Raw genomic sequence first — 22,929 nt, forward strand, 5'->3', positions numbered from 1 at the left:
CCCTGTTCCTCATCCGTGTCTCCTGAGGACTCAGTGGTTCAAGAAACTGCTCTATGCTACAAGAACTTGTGGTTTTTTAAGAGCTTCCTCTAGCAAGCTAACATGCTTGGCCTGGTGTCAGGTGGGCTGTAAATGCTGGGGAATTAATATCCTCAGAGCAGTTCTCATCTAATGGGGTTTAGTGCTTGAAATGACCCAGATTTTCGGAGTCCTCCAGTCGTCTCTGAGATGTGTACTACACTGCCCCCCGGAGGCAGAGACCCAGTCTCCCACAAGGGCATTCTCTTGGCTGCCCCTTCTTGCCTGTCCCCATTCTCCATCCTCCTCCTGAGATTTCCTGGGATCTTATTCCAAGTCTATTCGCAATAAATCTTTGTATCAGGATCTGCTTCTGGCGGGGGGGGGGGGGGGACCTAAATGAAGATCATTTCAACCTCAGAACTGTAATATTCCCATGAAGGTTCTCCGCCAAGGTGCAGTTTCTTTAAAAGGCAATTTACCTGTGGTGCTGCTCGGCAGGTTCAGAGCATACTGCTTTGGAAAATATTTCAGCCTCCGTAACTCATGGTTATGAATATGGCTAGACAGGATAAAGATTTATTTTTTCCTTTTGACTATGGTCTGAATAATCATGAGTGGCATTGCAAGCGGAATGTTTCAGGAGAAGAAAATCAAGGAAATTAAGGAAATCACATTCATTCCCAAAGTGATGGGAAGCTATTCTGCAAGTCACTGATTCAGCAAGTATTTATCAAGTCTTGTTTATGCACAGGGCACTGTGTGGTGCCAAAATCATTGTAATTGTAAATTTGATTTTGGAGAATGCATCCCATAGTCATGAAAGCCAGGAGGATATTCACGTTGGTTAACTAAAAAGGAATGAAGCAGATTTTCAAGAATGCAACTTGCTCAGATACTGTCTCTGAAATCAGGATCTATGGAGGAATTCCTTCCGGTTTTTTGAGTGTAGAAAGGCAATTCCCAGAGAAGTGCATATCCAGACCCCTAGGGTGGCTGGTTGGTGGGTGCTAGTGTTCATTAGGCTTTGTGAAATGCGACAGTCTTTGTAAAAACAAATCTATTTCATGTTCTACCTCATAGTCTTTAGTTTTTTTCTAATTGCTTTACATACGCTTGTTTTGTTTCCACAACACAATTGTGAGATGTGTTGCATCATCCCACCATATTATATAACTGGAAAGGTAGATGGTAAGTTCATCCATTCAGTGATTTCACAAGTGTTCACTGCATGATTGTGGTGTGCCAGGCACTGCTTTCTGGAAACAGATGCCCGCCCAGTACCACAACCCTCTATCTCCCCTTGCCATGAAAAAGCAGTGAAAACACATGGTCTCAACTTGCATGGAGTTTCTGGTTTATTTGCAGAGATAGGCAAAGAAAGAGGAATTTTCCAAATGGTATGGCAAATGCTAAGGAGAGAGTAATTCCAGTCCGTTCAGATTTGGGAAGGCTAAGAGAACAAACGGACCCAGGGATGAACCCAGAGTACATGCCATCTAAACTTCATGTGGATGTGCTTTAAGGACTTAGCTAGATGGACAGAAGGCAGTAGAAGCAGAAGGAAAATATAAGCAAGAATCTGGACATGGAGGAGAGCATGGGGTGTTTGGATATTGAATATTGTATATTCAAAAGAGCTGGAATGTAGAGTCTGCTCAGGGCTGGCAAAAGAATGGAGGTGAGTCAGAATGTGAAGGGCTTGAATTTTCTGCTATGCGGTATAGACCATTTTGGAAGAGAGATTGAAATTTTTGAACAGATTAGTAAAAAAATCGGATTTTCACTTTAGCTTGCTTTGACAACTCCATGGAAATTGAATTGTGAGAGAAAAGACTGGAAGGAAGGAGACCATTTAGGAGATATTACAGTGGCCTTGAAGGGATCAGGTGATAGAGTGATGGGCTGCCATCACTGGAAATGGAGAGATGTGGGTAGAAGTGTGAAGAGGGGAAGGAAGGCTATGTGGAAGGAGGTGTGTGTGTGTGTGTGTGTGTGTGTGTGTGTGGTGGAGGGGAGCATGGAAAGTAAGTGCACTCCATACAGAAGAGCCAGAAGAGTGTGCTAGGCTGAGGAAGGAGACATGACTGAGCCTAGCTTCAGGGGTGGCTAGAAATTTCATTCCTTTTGTTGTCACTTCTGCTTGAACTCTTTGCTACCAGATCTTTGATCACGTGTGACAAAACCCAGCAAACTTTCTCCTTTGGTCTGAATCTGCTGACAAGGCAAAACAGACACTTCAGCTTCCTGTTCTTTATCTCATGATTGATTAAGGGAGATTAAACCTCTTTGTTCTCTGAAGTTAACCATATTTGGGAAAACCAACCATTTCCTGTTTTGATGACTAGGGCTTATTTTTCAGTTTGCAAAAACCACAGTGTAAACCACCTCATTTGCAAAATGTGTATAAAAGCTGAGCTGTTCCGAAGATATTTAGACTGGGGTTGATACTGCTTGTGATATCATATTATTCTCCTAACTTGTCTGTTTTTTGTCTTTGACAGTTTGGTGCTATGACTCAGGATCAGAACTTGCCTTCAGATTCCCATCTGCTCCAGTCAGGTAATAAGGCCATTTGGAGCCATTTGTACTGTAGTTATGGCTGGCAACCTAAGGGTCTAAAGGTAAGTCCTGATTCTGGTCCTATGTTCCAGATGTTGTCTGTTGGAAGCATGCTAAGAATTTAATTTTGATTCTTTCTGAGTACTTTAGTTGGTTTCTGGTGATAGATTTCATTTTGTTTTGTTTGTTTTATAGTTAGACCATTTGGCTATCTCTGCAAATGAATATTGGTTTATAGATACTTTGTCTCTATCGAATGAAAGATGACAGAAAATGGAGTTTGTTATTCTTCTCTGTTGTCCATTTTTCTCCATTTTGACCTCAAATCAAGTAAGAATTAGGAAGAAAATGAGTTGTATATGAAAGTGAGTTTTGTATTTCTGGGTTTACCCCTGATATATGGTATGAAATTTTGTAATCGAAGATGTAAGTTTTCTAGATTTAGATGTATGTTTATGTGTCTATAGGTATGTAGTATTTTCCTACCTCCAGATGGTATTACTAAATAGATTACAAATTTTTTAGAAAGAGCTGTGTTTTATTTGACTTAGAGCTAACTAAGGTCTTACACAAATGGCACTATTCCTAAAAATTCTCAAATACTGAAAAAAATTAAATTTCGAATACTTTCAATGTGCTCAGAATACATTCTTGAATGTTCTAAGAATTCAAGTTTACATAATTTAGGTAACTTTGGCAAATGAAACTAATTTAATATTGTTGGTTTAATAAAAATAGCTATATCCTCTGAGTTGTCAGCATTAAGTGTAATACAAACATATATTTTTTATTTTACGTGGGCATATTTCTCCTTAACTTATAAAGTTTTGCTGATTTAATGTGCTATCATTTCAGTTACTATATTTCAAGATTATAAAAAATGTAAATTTATATTTAGTCAAATTAAGTCATTATTTGGACAAACTTAATTTCAAAAGTAACTATGTTGTGTAGAATGTCAGCTTTAAGAAGGCTTCCAAAATCATTTGGTAACTTAAAACCTTGGGCTGATGCTAATTGAGTTAATTCATGAATATTCATTAGATACCTAGAGCATAACTAAGTAGGATAAAATACTGAAGCATTAATTGTTAAACAATTTCATTTTTATATACTTTTTGCCTCTCATTTTTATATAATACAGAGAAGCTATCTATTTGAGTTTGTTAATAGACATGTTCATTTTTGCCACATTGAGAAGCTATACTATGAGGGACATTCATGGCTATAAAAAGTTATGAGATGTATATTTATAAGCTCTGCTAGTCTGCTAGAAAATACTGGTGTATGAAAGACAGTTTACAGTTATTTTACTAGCAAACACTCCTTCCTTGACCAGACTTTAGTCAGGCTCCTCTGAGCCTTCTTCTAGATAAGGCCTTGACCTTGGCCTGCTGAGCCCCATTTTAGCAAGGAATCTTATGCTAGTTAGTTGACAATCATCCTTTATATCTGATTATCCTTGATGTCTGATTGAACTCTTCGTACCCTGCACTGGATATCTAAACCCTTGGCCTGCTTTTAGTAAGAATCCCGTTAAGCCAATTTAGCAGGAATATCCCTATTTTGGTGTCTAACAAAGTTCCTGTCAATAATTAACCCCCCCTTTTTTTTCTGTCAATAATTTTCCATCCACCTACCCCTTCAATTGGCTCGCTGGCTGCAGATCTCTGGCTGACTGTGCTGTATGGGATAAGACTCAGGTCTATATAGAAGTCTCTCCTTTACTGCAGTAGCTCTAATAAGATCTGCCTTGCCATTTGAACACATGCCCTGGGAATACCTCTTCTCATACACCACCTCCTAGTCTTCTCCATGCAATAGAAGTGGCTGTAGCAAAAACTTAGAATCAATATATGTGAATAAGGCTCTATTAGGAGTGAGAGCAATAGAGAGGAACAGCTTTGCATGCAATGTGTGCAGGAGGTAGTTTGTTAAGGAAAACAAGGGAAGCTTTGTTCCAAAGTAAAATGACTTATTCTAAAATGAAAGAAAGGGAGATAGAAAGAGAGAGAGAGAGAGAGAGAGAAGTATATGATAAAACTTGTCTGGATAGAGAAAGTTGCAGATGGTTCATGGAAAGGGAATTTTACTTCTTATAGTCAAAGCTGGCTAAGGTTTACAAGTTTATTTATAAGATTTTTTTAGTAAGAGTATTAGTACTAAATATACTATTTCAAAACTAACATTTGGTTTTCTATTAAAATAACAAATTTTTTTGGATTACTGGTCTTCTCTTAATAAGTGCTTGTAAAATATATATATTTTTTTACCTTGAAAATAATCTGCCTATAAAACAACCATTCAGGGTCTTATTAGAATAATTTCCTATATTGTTGACTTTGTCATATCTTTAATTATTTGAGAGAACAAAGCCTTTTCACTTAAAAAGAACTGAAGTCCTTTATAGTCACATAACTCATATATCTTCTTTAAAACTTATATTGTTGTTTTGGTTAACTAGATGACCAACTATTGTTTCTTAGTAATCCATGGTCCCATTTAATCAAGTGTTCAAACTTCCTGACTGCTTTTTATATTTCACCTTCCAGAAATCAAATCCTAAATGATATCTTTTGCCAAGGAAATTGTCAAGGAAAAAAAAAAGTGAAGTCTGAACCTGAGTAAGGAAAGACATTATTGAGCAAAACCATTGCAGAAAGATGCTTGAAATCTAAGCCAGAACAGTTTCAGGCAAGGGGAAGGGAGCAACGCTTCTGTAAGCAGAGACACTGTGATAGGTGTCTGTGGAAAGCACAAGAACGATGCCATGCTAACATCTGGTGTGCGGGAGGAGCCTTGGAACTTAATGAAATGCATCAAATATTGTACTAATAGAGAAGCTAAAGCTGGAAAGTTAGTTTGTGCTCCAACACGTGGGCTTGGGATTCTGGGTCTCAGGTGAAGTAAACAAACTAAAGTGTGGGAAGTGAATTTAGAGTTGAGGCCTAGTGGTCTTCAGCGAAGCAGCCTAAACTCCTGTGAAGCACAAAGTTTCATCAGCTTTTCAGTCCCTCTCCTTGTTTGAGGTGGGCTCAGAGACACTCTCCATGAACAATTCAGGAATAACTGAAAGAGGGGATGGCTGAGCAAAACAGACCCTGATATCAGCATTTTCTCAGTGCTATCCCTAGCAGAAGACTAGTGAACCATCTGTTTGATGTTCAGGCAAAGGTCAGTTGTTTCTGTGTCCTTCAGTGGGATGCCTGAATAAAAAAGATAAAATGCAAAGGAATTTATTAAAGAGCCAGATGTCAAACCCAAAGAGTATCTAGTCCAGTGAAATTCAGGAGGTCAGTGGATGAAAGAGTTTGATTGTGCAGCACTGCTCCCTGAATTGTATTAGGCTCTTAATTATGTAGTCCAGAGCCTGGGTTCCCTCCCTTAGGAGGGCATGCATGACCCGAACATTTCACCGGACTTTCTTAGTGACCCACACAGCAGCTTGTCCAGGTAGAAGTAGGGTTCCTGCAAGGACTAATACAGTGTTTCTTCAGATCCTGAGGAAAAAGACCAGTTACAAGGCAATGTAGGATCCTAATAAGGATCTGGGCAATCATGTTTTAGTTCTCAGTGACTTGAAGTCAGGAGGGAGGGGAGAAAAGATGGACAAGTTAGTTTGAAAGGTTGCAGTCAGATATTGAGGGAAACTGGAAGAACTGAAAATTTGGTAAGAGTTGACAATCTCTGTAAAGTAACAGATCCAAGTCCAATTTATAAGTAGGTAGTTTATCCATAATGGGAAAGGGAGCTAATTAAGCATCTATCAGACAGGACAGTTTGCATATTAATGAAATACCTGCCGTTTATAGAGGTGCTAAGTACCTCAAAGACAATGAATAGAGTCAGAATCTGGTAATCCAGAAGAGCATGCCATAGTTTCCCATTGAAACACAAAATGCTCTCTTTAGTCCCTTTCTTCCCTTTGATCAAAGACAATCTCAAAGAAAGATCATTCTTGATCACAAAACAAAGCTGATCTCATTAGACATGGCCCAGCTGTTTACATAGATGCAGCAAGAATGACAAACTACCACATAGGTCTTCTATTTTGCTTTGAAGGACATTTTCATAAAGAACTTCAGATTAGACTTTCCAATGCCTCTTGAGGATAGGAAGCCAAGCCACAACTTCACCATCATTTTTCACCTGCAGTACCTATGATTTGGTGGAAGTCCTCTCTTCCTGAGGTCCCCAAAATGTCCTAAGCTTCCTGAGCCCGCCAGGAAGTGACCTTCCTTGCTCACCTATAAGGCTGAGAACCCTATAAAGCCAGTTACTGGGCCAGTTTTCCCAAGAAGGACTTGGTAAGTGTTGGCCCCAGAAAGTCAACCTTAGTCCTGAAAAATGTCTGGTCATATCTGATGAAATGAGCATCACTTGCAAATGTGACGTTGTAGACAACGTCAGCCTTGATTGCATAACCAGTGTTGCCAATTCTGTCCTCATAACAAGGTGGACGGATTCTTACTGAATCTATGCAAATAACTAGAGTGCCATGAAAACAGGAATCCTCAATAAGAATTCCCCAAATTTGGAAGGATGAGTCAGAGCAGAAAAGATATGTGTTTCATTTTTGCTTTACAAGAGCACAGTCTACTCAATTGTTATGAGTGATAAATAGCTCAGCAGAAAAGAGAGAGTGGTTCCTTTAAAGCGGAGCATTAAAGCATCAGCACTGTTCCAAACAAAGCCCATAATCATGAATCATCAGTTCATCCAGTGCTATGTAATTAATTCTTGTTCTGCTCTAACTTGGATTAGCAGTCTTATAAATTCATATTCTTTTCCACTAGAGTTCTAGAAATCCTGACTTTAGTCCAACAGTGTGGTCCCCAATTTATTGAAGCAATGCCACTAGAAGCCTATACCCAAGAGTACCTGGAATGGTCATTTCCACAGGTCTCTAAGATATTTGGTTTAAGAGGAAGCACACAGCTGGAGCTGATTTGCAAGGCTCTTCGGGAATCATTAGACTAAAACACATAACCACTTGTAGATAACAAAAAACTTAAAATAGCCATGGTTGATGTATTTTTGATAATTTTTAAAGGTGAAAGATCTGATCAAAGTTCACTCTAAAAATATATAAAAATAGTACAATTAATAAGGAAATTAGATTTTTATGTGACATTTTAAAAAGTCAGTTCAAGAAATTTTAGACAAAACATGCCAGAGTAATTAATCATATTTTCAGAGAAGACTGGCTATTATATCTAATTTATGAAAGTGTATAAGCATATTTTTTACAGAGAAAAAAATACAACATAATAATTCTGAGACATGATATGCCATGAACATATTAAACATATTGTTAGAATATACTTTTATCAAGCAAAATGTAAGCACCTGAATGAGTTTAGGAAAAACACACTTGAGTAAAATAAAAAAGTGTTTTTGCAAGGCTGAAAACTCAAAGGCATTACTGTATTTATTAAACCAACAACATTAGAAATAGTCTCATTTGCCAAAGATTTACCTAAATCATATGAACTTGAATTTTAAAAACTTTTTAGTAAGTTTCTATAAGAATACTCCCCCCCATATTCAACAAATTAGAGATTTAATTTTATTGATTTCTGGGAATTCCAGGAAGGTCAAAATTCTATAAACTCTTATTTATCTCTTAGCCAATCCAAAAGGATCTCTTTTAAGGGATTTTAGAATTTAATGTGGTAATACCATTTGGAGGTAAGAAAATACTATGCATGCATAATAGAACATATGTATATACATATATATACACACATAGAGATAGACACAAAAAGCTTATAGCTTTAATTTTTAATTAAAAAATTTAGCCCTGGTGCAAGTTATAAACACGGAAACTCAAAACTCACTGGCTCATACAAAAGAGCTGACTCTAATCTTGCCTTACTTTTACATTTTTACAAAGATTGTATTTCTGGCAGATGGGGCAAATTGAAGTAACTTGCTCAATGTAAGAGGTAAAGCAGCTCCCCCAGTATTTGTGGAGGAGACCCTTACGATGTGCTTTGCCCTGACCTGTAATCCTGTGGAGGTTGTGGGCTGCATTTTGGGAGAATGATGGAGGAGAAACCAAGTGGCCATCTGGTGTCTCTGAAGCCCATCTGAGCGGAGAAAACATGCAGCCTGTTCCAATTAGCTTTTGCAGCCGCAGGCTTTTTCTCCTGGTGTAGTAGAACTCCTCAGAGCCCCCACAATAGCAGGGCACTTAAACTTCAGGTGTCTACAGGGAGTTGAGGACCCTGAGTGAGAGAGGGAAGAACTGGCAGCGTGGATAATGGAGAGGAGGCGGTAGACGTGTTGACAGGGGAAGAACAAAGGATTCTAGGGAGCTGAAGGACAAGTTGGGGGTGGAAAAAAGGAAGCAGAAGTTAGGCGATGGTGATGGGAAGGCAGAGGTCTTAGAAGACACTGAGGAGGGACTTGGTTTTTGAAGGAAGCAGTGGTCTCTGAAAGTTTTTGTGAGAGGGACATTATTCTGTTTCTTTGTACCAAACAATACAAGCAGTTCACTGTTTGGATGTGATCTTGGAGTCATGAGATTCAAAATCCCTACTCAGAATAAACAAATTTGCAAAGATCCCAAGTTCCCCAAAGAGGCCATTGAAATTCTAGGTTTTTTGTTTGTTTTTGTTTTTGTTTTTGTTTTTTTGTTTTTTTTCAGTGAAATTCTGTCATTTTGAAGAGATTGGGTGAAATCAGTGTGAATAATGTCCAAGCTTACCCCACACAGGGAAGAGTGTGTGGAACTATGGTTAGATTGACAATTTCCCTTGATAATGAAAGGAATACCTGTTGGTGCTAAGGACTTTAATCCAAGGTATGATATCCCAGGAGAGAGGCAGAGGCTTTAATCACACCCAGGAAAGCCAGAAGAAGGAGAGAAATAGAAGGAAGAAAAAAGACAAAAATGAAGAATAAAGCCCAGTCTTTACCATACTAAAACAGACACATGTTTGGAACACTGGACCAGGAGTGAGACTCACCACTGTGGATCCCGACTTCCCATCCCAGCCATGAAAGGACCCAGCATCTGCTAAGATGGCGTTGACCCTGGGGTGAAGAAAGCAAGATCCTGAGGTTATTTGGCATTCTGTCAGAGTCACAACGTCATAACTGTCAAAGAAAAAAAATGCAATCTGCACATTAGTTTGAAGGATTTCCTTAAGAAAGTTATTGCAGTAGGAAGAAAATATCATTATAGGAAGCTGCATGAAGACTAAGTCAAGAATGTCTCTGGGGAGGGGTGGGTGGACAAAGCTTTTAAATGCAGAGACACCTGGGATAGGTGGCCATGGAGAGTAGGAGGTGGGGATGCGAAAGCTGGTGTGCGAGTGCGTTCTTAAAACTTAATATTCATCAAATATTGTACTAACAGGGAAGTCAAGGCAGGAAGTATTGGTTTGTGGCTAAGCACATAGGGCGGGGTCTGCACTTGAGATGGGTGAGCAAGTTTAAGCACAGAAAATATACATGGGTTTGAAGGCCTTGTGGTCCTAAAGTTTTATCAAGCTCAAAGTTTGATTAGCCTTGTCAGCACCCAAATTTTAGGGTCTCCCAAAAGTCACTATGATTTTTGTTCTTTCACCTTGTAAAAAGAGAAATGTTAGGAATAATGAGGGTTATTTGGTATGTTACTGACGATGAGTTGCATGGGAAATATTCTCAAATCAGAAGAAATGCCTAGACTTCCCTAGGTTAAATTTGTGTGGGTAAGATGTTATTAAAATAAATATTTAAAAAATTGTATATGGGAAGGTCATAGACGATGATCAATGCTTTTGCTGTCCATGATATGTTTCTATTTATCAGTCTTGGTGTTGCTTTGCCTATGAGACAAAAGCAGTATTGTATTAGCGGACATAATTTCAATTATTTTTAAAACACATTACCTTGGTTGTAACTTTACTTTTGAACTTGAATCTAGTGTATTTGGGGCAGTAGTATTCTATTGGGGATTCACATCATTTATCTATAGAGTTTTATTAATTTACTACTGATGTTTAGAACCTACGTTAGATGTATTGGCTCTATTTACTTGATAATCTTGATATATTGTTGGTATAGTCTAACTTTGTGCTAGGTGTATATGGTATCTAATGTTTTGGAATTTTTATATCTTATAATTTGTCTGTAAGATGATGTTAATCTATTTTCATAAAATAGGTGTAATCTCTACTCTTCTTTGAAAATAGGCATAAATCTTTGTGTTTATACATATTTTGTCAACAACTTTTTTGGATTGACTTGATTTCATTTTGCATGCCACAGAAACAATCAGATATGCTCGTAATTGCATTATTCTTGTAATGAATTCTCTTCAGATCATTCTCATAGTAAGTAAACAATAGATATTTCTAGTCTTTTGTCATCTACAGAGAGTTTGCATGTTTTGTTTTACTTCTGATGCTTCCATGAAAGCACCTGGAATTGCTTCAACAAAGGACTAAAAGCCTGGTGAAGAAGACTGTGCCAGGTACTCTTGGGTCCAGGCTTCTGATAGTATTACTTCAATAACTATGAGATCCTACCAGTGGACTGAGTCAGGAATTCCAGACATCCAGTCAAGAAGCAGATGTGTTCATGAGATGACTAACCCAAGATCAAGTGGAACAGGAATTAATTATAAAGCACTGAATGAATTGAATAAACTGCATAGATATGGGCTTTGTTTGGAACAGTGCTGATGCTTTAATGCTCTGCTTTCTGGTTGTAAGGAACCACTCTCTCTTTTCTGCTGAGCTATTCATTACTCATAACAATTGAGTAGACTATGCTCTTGTAAAGCAAAAATGAAACCCTTATCTTTTCTGCTCTGACTCATCCTTCTAAATTTGGGGAATTTTTTTTTAAGATTTTATTTATTTATTCATGAGAGACACATAGAGAGAGGCAGAGACACAGGCAGAGGGAGAAGCAAGCTCCATGCAGGGAGCCCGACGTGGAACTCGATCCCGGGTCTCCAGGATCAGGCCCTGGGCCGAAGGTGGCGCTAAACCGCTGAGCCACCAGGGCTGCCAATTTGGGGAATTCTTATTGAGGATTCCTGTTTTCATGGCACTCTAGTTATTTGCATAGATTCAGTAAGAATCCGTCCACCTTGTTATGAGGACAGAATTGGCAACACTGGTTATGCAATCAAGGCTGGCGTTGTCTACAACATCACATTTGCAAGTGATGCTCATTTCAACAGATGTGACCAGACATTTTTCAGGACTAAGGTTGACTTTCTGGGGCCAACACTTACCAAGTCCTTCTTGGGAAAACTGGCCCAGTAACTGGCTTTATAGGGTTCTCAGCCTTATAGGTGAGCAAGGAAGGTCACTTCCTGGCGGACTCAGGAAGCTTAGGACATTTTGGGGACCTCAGGAAAAGAGGACTTCCACCAAATCATAGGTACTGCAGGTGAAAAATGATGGTGAAGTTGTGGCTTGGCTTCCTATCCTCAAGAGGCATTGGAAAGTCTAATCTGAAGTTCTTTATGAAAATGTCCTTCAAAGCAAAATAGAAGACCTATGTGGTAGTTTGTCATTCTTGCTGCATCTATGTAAACAGCTGGGCCATGTCTAATGAGATCAGCTTTGTTTTGTGATCAAGAATGATCTTTCTTTGAGATTGTCTTTGATCAAAGGGAAGAAAGGGACTAAAGAGAGCATTTTGTATTTCAATGGGAAACTATGGCATGCTCTTCTGGATTACCAGATTCTGACCCTATTCATTGTCTTTGGGCTATTTTACACCTCTATAAACTGCAGGTATCTGATGGATATTCAAACTTTGTCTTGTCTGGTAACCAAGGTTTCTCATTTCCTGTTGAAAAACCATTTCGGTGTTTACTTCTAAATTGCATTTTCTCACCTTGCACAGCTTGTGAACTCTTACCAAATTTTCAGTTCTTCAGTTCTTCCAGGTTCCTTCAATATTTGGCTACAAACTAATCATAGCTTAAAAGCAAGGTTTTCAATTTTTCTGCCTCCTGCTTGTCATTGAGTCATTGAGAACTACAAATTGATTGCCAAGTTTTTGTTGGGACTCTAAAGTTGCCTTGTAACTGGTCTTTGCCTGCAAGATCTGAAGAGTTATTGCAAGCTCAAGTCTAAGAACTTTTTATAAAACTAGAAGGACTCATCATGCCAACTAACCATTCATGGTCCAGTTCTTTCCCTGAATAGTCCACTGTTTGGACTACCAAGAAGTCTGGTGAAAGTCTCAGGTTATCCATTCCTTACTGGAGTAGTAACCAATGCTGTGGACAACACCACCAAAACAACTGGTGTCTCGGATTCAAAAAATCAATGAGTGGTAAGAGACTGAATACAGAAACAAATAATGGCCAGACCATATACAAAATGGAGCCCTGATCAACAGCCTCTATAGCAATTAGTCTAAGCAGCTTAGTATAACCTGATCAACATCAGTCCCAAATCAGGGCCTAGTCAATAATTGCCAGCTTCTCTAATTTTTGCTCATATTTTTCACTTAGGATGAACCATGGAAAGTCAAATATGTACTCTGACCAATCATATAAGATGGTCCACTTCTAGTTAGTCCTCTAGCTTCTGTAAGCCAACAGTCTCCAGTTAGGGCATTACCTGAAACCTTCCCCTTTTCTACTCTAGAGCTTTCCACTACTCTACCTGCATTTGAGTTTCTGCTCATCTCAGGTGATGGTGGTAACTCCTTTGCTATAGCAAGCTCTGAATCAATAGCATCTGTTTGTTTTCATTTCAGTGATTTTCATTTATTACTACAGATTTCTCAGAGTTTCCATCAAGATATAGTTTGCGCCGACCATCACCACGGCCTCCAGTTTTCAACCAGGCACATAGAACCCATTGTGCCTCACTGCTCACTGCTTGTCAAGTCCACAATAAGTGGTAAGTCAGCACAGACCTGAACTCTACTCTCTTCATGTTGATTTCTTTGGTCATTTCTTCTGAGTTTGGTACCCAGGTTTTGTTATCAGTGCCCACCCATTTGTTTGGCATCATTGGTGGAATCAAGCTATTCTTTTCATCTTTTTTCTTTTTTTTTTTTTGCATTTGTGTTACTGTCCCATGGAGTACCGTCTAAAAGTGTTATATCTAAGAAGAAGAATCATAGTAGAACACAGGCATATGCTTTCTAAGCCTATTGCTCACCAGCCTCACAGACCTATGAGTTTGCTCTTCTTGCCACAACTGCCCATTTGGACAAGTTTTGTTGTAGGTCACCAGTAAAAGTGGATGAGGTGCTGTTTCTGTCTTAAATTTTGGTCCTGAGGGCTTTTTTTGTTTTCCCTTTTTGATTGAGAAAGAGCATTCTCTCTGATATTCCATGTGTTAGATGGCACAGATTGTTGAGTTTGGGGTTTGAGATGTGAACTGCAGAACCATTTCATTTCTACCAGCACTGGCAGCTCTCATGGAATCATCTAAATCTCAGTCTTCTCCTCCTCCGGGAAAACTCTTGCTTTGTATATCCACTCTCACGACAGTGCTTACTTTTATACTTATCTTTCCAAATGACATAATTTTCCCTAGTACAATTTAAGCCTTTAATGGGCACTCAGGATGAGGGAGAGCATTTGACTTCCACAAAATTGTTCATTTGAAAGATTCCTGAAAAAATAAAGGAATATGACTTCTCAGTCCTCATGGGCAACACTTTTTGATTGGTATGCAGAGACCTCCAAAGAAAGTTTAAATAAAATATTACTTCACTGAAAGATTCTTTGACCAAAGCTATGAGGAAGTTGGCAAACATAAGCAACAAAGTAATTTCCTGAGTAAATCCAGATTTCTTTAAACCTAAACAAGATCAACAAATACTCATAAAAGAATTTAGAATTCTTTTTGGTGCATATGACCCAGAGTTACTTGATGTATATTAACTTGTACATGAGTTGGTTGGAAGCTCAGATGCTGAATCCTATATGGTAAAAGCTGACTGGACCTACACAGAATGGGACCTACAGCATCCCTCTTTCCAACAATAAGCTTGAGGGTCACAAAAAAGCTCAAAAAATAGGGCAAAGTCTCCCGGACACCATACATTGATTCAATCAATAAACATTGATTGAACCATAAATCAATCATGCAATAAAAGATGAAACTATGAGACGCTTTTTAGGTTACACTAAAACATATCTTCCAAAAACACGTGGGTGTGAAAGAAGATGCTGATTGACTAGCAGCCCTTTTATTTCATTTTGTTAATGGAGCTGAACCTGAAACTAAGTACCTAATTCGAAGAAATAACTTATAACAGGAAATAGCCCCGTTATCTGAAGTAAAACACCTGACATAACATTTTGAAATGGCTTTAGGATAAAAATGAGACAAGACTTAAATGTGTAGCCCTAAAGATCAAACAGCTAAGTAGACCACTTCCCAACCAGCCACCCATTGATAAGGACACTTGTAGATATTGTAAAAAGAAGGGGCACTGGAAAAATAATTGTCTCACCGCAACAAAATTCAAACCAAAAAAACAAAAAACTCCCTTCAATTTAGATCAATAAGAAAGGAAAATGCATTCACTATTCTGGATTAGTTTTAAGCAAGCAAAGTGAATTACAAATATAGATGGTGAACCTCATTAATTCCTGGTAGATAATGAGTAATACTCTTTCTTTTTAAATTCTACCATCATTACTCAACCTCTTCTTCAGAGAAAACATAGCACATAAAAGCAGGTATTTAAAAATTTTTTTAAAATTATTTTTTAATTTTTTAAAAAATATATTTTTATTGGAGTTAGATTTGCCAACATATAGTATAACACCCAGTGCTCATCCTGTCAAGTGCCCTGATCCTCAGTGCCCGTCACCCAGTTACCCCAATTGCCCACCCACCTCCGCTTCTGCAACCTTTTTTTCGTTTCCCAGAGTTAGGAGTCTCTCATGGTTTGTCTCCCTCTCTAGTTTTTCCCACTCAGTTTCCCTCCTTTCCCTTATAATCCCTTTCACTATTTTTTATATTCCTCGTATGAGTAAAATCATATGATGATTGTCCTTCTCCGATTGACTTACTTCACTCAGCATAATACCTTCCATTTACATCCCCATCGAAGCAAATGCTGGGTATTCGTCATTTCTAATGGCTGAGAAATATTCCGTTGAATCCATAGACCACAGCTTCTTTATCCATTCATCTTTCGATGGACACCGAGGCTCCTTCCACAGTTTGGCTATTGTAGACATTGGTGCTATAAATATTGGGGTGCAGGCATCTGGGCTTTCCACTGCATCTGTATCTTTGGGGTAAATCCCTAGCAGTGCAATGGCTGGGTCATAGGGTAGCTCTATTTTTAACTCTTTGAGGAACCTCCACACAGTTTTCCAGAGTGGCTGGACCAGTTCATATTCCCACCAACAGTGCAAGAGGATTCCCCTTTCTCCACATCCTCTCCAACTTTTGTTGTTTCTTGTCTTGTTAATTTTCCCCATTCTCACTGGTGTGAGGTGGTATCTCATTGTGGTTTTGATTTGTATTTTCCTGATGGTAAGTGATGTAGAGCATTTTCTCATGTGCACATATGTAGGTCTTCTCTGGTGAAATTTCTGTTCATGTCTTCTGCCCATTTCATGATTGGATTGTTTGTTTCTTTGCAGTTGAGTTTAAGAAGTTCTTTATAGATCTTGGATACTAGCTCTTTACCTGATAACGTCATTTGCAAATATCTTCTCCCATTCTGTAGGTTGTTTTCTAGTTTTGTTGAATATTTCTTTTGCTGTGCAGAAGCTTTTTATCTTGATGAAGTCCCACTAGTTAATTTTTGCTTTTGTTTCCCTTGCCTTCATAGATGTATCTTGTAAGAAGTTGCTTTGGCCAAGTTCAAAAAGGGTGTTGCCTGTGTTCTCCTCTAGGATTTTAATGGATTCTTGTCTCACATTTAGATCTTTCATCCATTTTGAGTTTATCTTTGTGTATGGTGTAAGAGAATGGTCTAGTTTCATTCTTCTGCACTTTTCCCAGCACCATTTATTGAAGAGACTGTCCTTTTTCCAGTGGATAGTCTATTCTCCTTTGTCGAATATTAGTTGACCATAGAATTGAGGGCCCATTTCTGGGATCTCTATTCTATTCCATTGATCTATGTGTCTGTCTTTGTGCAAGTACCACACTGTCTTGATGATCACAGTTTTGTAGTACAATTTGAAATCCGACATTGTGATGCCTCAGGCTCTGGTTTTCTTTTTCAATATTCCCCTGGCAATTTGGGGTCTTTTCTGATTCCACACAAATCTTGAAGCAGGCATTTTACATAATTCACAGCCCTTAACTGTAACCCTTGTATCCTTGACTGAAAAATATTCCTTTTTTTTTTCTCTCTGCCATCCTTGGAAAGTTAGTAAGGAAATATATATTATGCAAGTGGGTTTTGCAAACACACATGAGAGGAACTATTTCTTGGGATTTGAGAAGACTCCTCTATTTATAATCAAATTGGGTTTCTCTGGATATACCTTTGCCTTCTCTGTAATATTTACTACATACTTCTGATAAAGATCTTGACACCATACCTGACACTTTATGGGCTAAAATTTCCAACATTGGAATTGGAATGGAATTGGAGGAGAACTATTACAATTCAGATAGACCCTATCAAATCATCACCCAAACTTTCCCAATATCCTTTGAGGCCAGACACAAAGGAAGAGCTTAAAGCTATTTTAAAAACCTTATATTCAAAGATCTCATAGTCTGTAGTAGCCCTTGTAACACTCTCATCCTGACAAAAAAGAAACCATAGGATGAAGTTATAAATTGTTGAAGACTTCAAGACCATCAACAAAATTATTATCTTTTGTTTCTATGTAGTATGTAATTCAAATACCACCCGGTCATTTATTCTGCCTATAGCCACTTGCTTCACTGTGGTAGATCTTTCCCTTGCCTTTTTCAGCATGCCTCTAGACCAAGAGAATCAACATCTTTTTGCCTTCACTGAAGAGGACAACATCCCTGGGAGGTCATGCTTCAGAGGTGCACGGAAGCCATCTATTATTTTTCTCATATCCTTAATCAATCAAGATCCAAATTTCCCTTGCTATTCAGTTCTGATTAATAATATAATATAATATAATATAATATAATATAATATAATATAATCTTTTACTTTGTTCGGGGAACAAGGAAGCTTGTTAAAAGGATCATTTGCTTATTCTCAGCCTTAATAGGAAAAGAACACAATGTTTCAAAAGGTAGATGACAAATGTTTCAGAACACTGTCCTTTATTTAGGAAATGACCCCTCTAAGGTAGGGAAACACTCTCCCAATAGATTAAAGACTATCCAAACTTACTCTAGACCTCTTTCAAGGTGACAAGTAGGAGGATTTCTAGGCTTAACTGGAAATTAAAGGCTATGGGTGCCAAACTTTTCTGTGATTGCAACACTTCTTTATGAATTGTCTAAGTCTTCAGTAAGAGACTCTGATCTGGGAGCCCAAACAGGTCTTCTATACCCTAAAGAAAGTCTAACAATAGTCTCTTTCCTTAGGCATTCCTAACTACAAAAGCCATTTCACTGAACTGAATTGAACTTGAATTGTGCATGAACAATTTCTACAAGCCCTTAAGGTTTCAACTCAATTTCATGGGAATCATCAAAAGCCAGTTGCTTACTACTGACTCACCTTTGACCCAGCTGTAAAGGCTTTTTCCCTTTGATTTAAGGTAATCAGTTTCATGGCAAGACTTGTCCATGCTTCTGCTGAACTAGTTCTAGGCTCTCTACTTAACCTCATGGTTCCTCATGCAACACAGACATTGTTATTGACTGAGAACACACAGTACTTTTCAGCCAACTGGTTAACTTCTTAAGAGATTCTGTTACTCTCTCCTCTCACATCACTCTTCACGTCTGAAACACCCTGAAACTTACCACTCCCCTGTTTCTAAAAGAATGGCAACAATATGATTGTCTCATTTCCCTTAGAGAGATTTCTGTACCTGGAAGAAACAATATATTATAGATCCCACCTAGAAATCTGATCTAGTATTATTTGTTGAGGGACGATTCTTCACCTGAAATGAGTTATTAAGCAGAATATACTATCAGTAATTTAAGAAGATCATTCTTTAGAATAAAGTCCCCTACATGAAGTAAAATCAGCCCACATGGCAAAACTTATTGCACTTCCTAGAGCTTTTCAACTAGCTAAAGATCAGAGAGCAGACACAAATACATAGATAGCAGATCTGCTTTTGGACAAGTACAAGACACTGGGATGTTTTAATCACAGCAAAGGGAGTTCTCAGCTCTGCTGGTTTCCTCCTAAAAATGGACAGCAAATTAAGAAATCTTTAGATTCCTAGAAGGATGGTTGTTATAAATATTGAGGCCTATGTAAAAAAGAGATAATACAGAAGCTAAAGAAAATGCTCTAGCAGGTAATTATGCTAAAAATGCTGCCTTAATGAAGGTTATGATCTTACCTAAACCCTCAAAGGATATATCTCTGGAGGGTTTCAAAGAGACCTTTAAAAACATCAATATATAGCATCCAGTTTTTGAAAAAGAAGGATCTGGTTGCATCTTTCACTCAGATAATCTCTGGCACTCTCAAAATGGCTGCCTAGTTAAATCAGATAAGTTAAAATGGGTATTAACTAAATTTCTTCATGAAACTATTCATCATGGAAGAGATGAAGTGATTATTATCTTAACATTGGTGAGAAAACTTTAAAAAGACAGCTGAGGTTATTTTCAAGTCATGTATCATCTATCAACAGCTTAATCCGGGAAAAACTGTAAAGGGGAGTCACAGCCAGGACCCTCGGTGGCACTTTGAACACCTTCAGATGGATTTTAACTAGCTTCTACCTATATGAGATTTGAAAAGGTTTTAGTTATTGTATATCTATATTCAGGATGTGCTGTAACATTCCTTTGTTGAAAAATTACAGGCATCATGGTCACTAAAAAACTGCTTGATTTTGTGTTTTCAACCTGGCGCATCTCAGCTTTTATATCTAGAAGTCAGGATGCACACTTAACCGACAGCCTTGTAAGACAATTCTATAAGATGTTACCTTTACTTAAAAGCTATACTGTTCTTATCACCCACAATCTCCTTCCTGAAAAGGTTAAAAAGACTGATGGAAATTCTTAAATTTAAATTAACAAGACTTTGAGAAATCCTCGAGCTCTCTTTGCCAAAAGTACTTTCACTAGCTCTTATAGCTATGCAGTTCACTCCCTCAGGGACACATCAGATATCCCCCTATGAACTAGTGACTGCAAGATGCACATATTTGAGAATTTTATCTCCAATATTAGATTTCACTCTACTGCATGGTGACATGGCAAAAATTTACAAGGGACTCTTGTATTATACACCCAGTTCTATCATCAATGGTTAAGATGATACCCTAAATCATTTTTCTAAATCATCTCTTCATGATCTTTTTTTTTTTAAGATTTTATTTATTTAACCATGAGAGACACAGATAAAGAGGCTGAGACACAGGCAGAGGGAGAAGCTGACTCCCTGTGGGGAACCTGATGCAGGACTTGATCCCAGGACCCCAGGATCACGATCTGAGCCAAAGGCAGACGCTCAACCACTGAACCACTCAGGTGCTCCTTTTTATGATCTTCAACTAAGATATTTTGTCTATTGGAAGATACATCAGAGGAAAACCACTGCCTTTGATCTCAATGGAAGGAGCTTTATCAGGTATGATTAATAACAAATAAAATAGTAAAATGCCAGAGAGTCAATGCTTGGTTTCATGTTTTATGACTGAAGAGATTAAAGAAGCAATTCAGAGTTTCACACAATTGGAAGGCTACTCTAATTGGGGAATTCACATTGAGGATATTCAGAGATCTTGTAAACACACATCATCTTGGGAAGGAAACAGCTCACTGAATACCTTCGGAACAATAGATGGTTTCAGATGATGAGTAGTTTCTGCCTTGAGTGTTGGACCTAGACCTCTGTCTGATTCTTGCCTTATATGTCTGTTAATAATCATCCTTATTTCCTATAGACCCTTGGTTGTTATTCACACATAATGGCTTTTTCTCTCTATTCTTTCCCCTCCTTATGTAATTATTAGGTCAGAACATATTCATCATAATTCCATCATTAGACTATCTCAAATAGTAGCCACTACCCTCAGTCTTACTGACAGCTGGATATGCCATCTATGACTGCATCCCTTTATAAAACCTCTGGGCAATTCTAGTCTCATCAAATGAGACCATAAGGAATAGTCTAATAAGACTATAAGGAATGGTGTTTCTTTTTGCACCTACACAGAAAAATTTCCATAACCTCAGTAGCAATTAGCCTGGTAAGCCAAATCACCATCTCTGCAGCAACTGCCCCAATGGTTAAATCTTGGTTAACCAACAACTGCCTGCTTCCCTAATTTTTGTTCCTCATTTCCGATTTAAGACCAACTATAAAAAGCCAAAAATGCTCCCCTAATTAGTTACATAGCATACCCTAATTCTAGTTAGTTTCATCCCAACTTCTTCATGCCAACTGCTTTCTATCAGGGCATACCTAAAGTCTTTTTTCCTTTTTAGTCTATTATACAGGTCGCCCACTAATCTTCCTGCCTTGAGTCTCTGCTAGAAGTAAGTGATGGTGGCTGACTCCCATATGATAGCAAGCTCTAAATAAATAGTCTTTGCTCATTCTCATTTGGGTGGCCTTCATTTATTTCCACAGCAGTACTGCTTTATCAAAAGATTTTCTTCCACCAGCCTCTTGGAATCCACTAAATCTGTGACTCACAGGGTCGATTCCTAGTTATTTGCTTTAACTCAATCTTTTATATTAATATTTTCTCTTTTTAATTTCAGGTATCCCTGTTTAAGATGTCTGGACTTCTGGATTCTAAAACAATTGACTTTTGCTGTAACCTCTCAAACCGATGGTTCAACTTATTTTATATCAACAACACCAACAAAAGTCCTAGAGAGATCCTACTTTGTCTCACTCAGAAGGTTTATGCTTGTCCTTTAGTTGTTCAGAAACCTACTCTATTCCTTCGTATTGAGCAAAAGTAGAGATTAACAATGTTGGACTTTATCTGAGCTCTGTATTCTTAGAAAACAGTGATAGTTAATAAATACCCCATCTTTTGTTTCCAGGAAAGGAGTTACTGAAAAGAGGCACCACTCTTCTCCATATAATTTATATAAGACTCCCAGTCCATTCTTTTTCATGACTCCAATAAAAGTTGTGTATATAGATATATGGACAACTATTATTTGTCAAAGATGCCAAGACCATTTAATGGGAAAAGAATAATGTTTTCAACAAATGATTCTGGGACAACTGGATATAGTCACAGAAGAATGAAGTTGGATCCTTACCTCACACTATATAAAAATTAACCAAAATGGATTAAAAAATCTAAGTGTAAGAGCTAAAACTATAGAATTCTTAGAAGAATACAGAGGTAAATCTTCATGATTTGGCAATGGGTTTTTAGATATGACCCCAGAACATAAGCAACAAGAGGAAAAACATAAATTGAGCTTCATCAAAGTAAAATTTTTATGTTTCAAAGATTTCTATCAAGAAGGTAGAAAGACAACCTAAAGACTACAGATATATTTGAAAATCATATATCTGATAAGGAATTTGTACATACATAAAGATTTCTTACATAAAGAATTCTTACAACTGAATAATAAAAATAAGAAATAATACAAAAAGGGCAAAGGATCTCAATAGACATTGTTCCAAAGAAAACATACAAATGGCTGATAGTCATATGAAAATATGCTGTTGATCATTAGTCATCAAGTAAATGCAAATCATAACCACAGTGAGATATTACTTCATACCCAGTAGGCTAGAGTCAAAATATAAGATAATAATAAGTGTTGGGAAGGATGTGGAGAAACCAGAAACCTTTGGACTGCTAGTGGGAAAGCAAAATCACAACTACTTTGGAAAACAATCTGACAAGTCCTTCAAATAACAGAAAAATAGGTTATTGGTCGCTTAGGGATGGAAAGGAGGGTAGGGAGGAGGGGATGGTAGGCGCTAGCTAAATCATATTTTTTTTCCGATTGAGATGATAAAAATATTCTAAAATTTATTGTAGTGATGGCTTCAAATTTATAAATTAAAATAATGGTACATTTTAAATGAATGAATTTTGTGGTATGTGAATTATGTCTCAAGAGAGCTGTAAAAACAAAAGAAAACAAATGACCCATGTTTGTAGATGTTTAGCTTACTATAGCCTGTTTCCCGAATATAGAAAACTGGGAGCCCATTTTGAACTACCTTTGTCCTTTTTAATTCAAACTGTCAGCATTTTCACCAATATGATTCTCTTAAAAATTTTGTAGTTTACACTGTTGATGGGAATCCAAGTTAGTACAGTCACTCTGAAAAAAA

General features: G+C 37.7%; 1 long non-coding RNA gene across 2 annotated transcripts; it reads left to right on the forward strand.

The window, feature by feature from the left end:
* Positions 1–6,986: 6,986 nt before the first annotated feature.
* LOC112662248 (uncharacterized) lies at positions 6,987–22,674 on the forward strand. Of its 2 annotated transcripts, XR_007401551.1 has the most exons (5): positions 6,987–13,445; positions 17,458–17,537; positions 18,054–18,229; positions 19,976–20,235; positions 21,375–22,674. It is a non-coding gene; the product is annotated as an uncharacterized LOC112662248 (long non-coding RNA). The 2 variants fall into 2 exon arrangements; XR_007401550.1 differs by lacking the exon at positions 17,458–17,537 and having other exon boundaries at positions 6,992–13,445.
* The last annotated feature ends 255 nt before the right edge of the window (positions 22,675–22,929 follow it).

This window comes from Canis lupus, chromosome 13, assembly GCF_003254725.2.
Source record: "Canis lupus dingo isolate Sandy chromosome 13, ASM325472v2, whole genome shotgun sequence".
Taxonomy (NCBI): Eukaryota; Metazoa; Chordata; class Mammalia; order Carnivora; family Canidae; genus Canis; species Canis lupus.